The 376-nt window shown below is 56.6% G+C and overlaps 1 protein-coding gene across 1 annotated transcript in view; it reads right to left on the reverse strand.

Annotated features, from left to right (window-relative positions):
* Positions 1–376, reverse strand: part of EMH_0028080 (uncharacterized protein) — a gene marked incomplete at both ends in the record, with an annotated part of 5,356 nt that overhangs the window by 3,971 nt on the left and 1,009 nt on the right. The window lies entirely within an intron of this gene.

Genomic DNA, 376 nt, shown 5'->3' on the forward strand with positions numbered 1-376 from the left:
TGCTGCTGCTGCTGCATTGCCAGGTGTATACAGAAGCAGCAGCTGCAGCACGCATGCAGCAGACTGCAGCGCAGCCAGGGAAGAGAAAGGCAGCTCCACTCTAAACACCACAACTTGAGACAGCCGCACCTAACAGCAGCAGCAGCAGCAGCAGCAGCAGCAGCAGCAGCAGCAGCAGCAGCAACCGCAGCAGTATTGGTACCCAGAAACGTCAGAAGAAGCAGCGACATAGAGGAGGGGAGCACGCAGCAGCACCAGCAGCAACAGCAGCAGCAACAATAAAAACATCAGCAACAACAAAAACAACAATAGCAACAGCAGCAGCAGCAGCAGCAGCAGCAGCAGCAGCAGCAGCAGCAGCAGCAGCAGCAGCAGC

This window comes from Eimeria mitis, genomic scaffold, assembly GCF_000499745.2.
Source record: "Eimeria mitis Houghton genomic scaffold, Emh_scaff1036, whole genome shotgun sequence".
Taxonomy (NCBI): Eukaryota; Apicomplexa; class Conoidasida; order Eucoccidiorida; family Eimeriidae; genus Eimeria; species Eimeria mitis.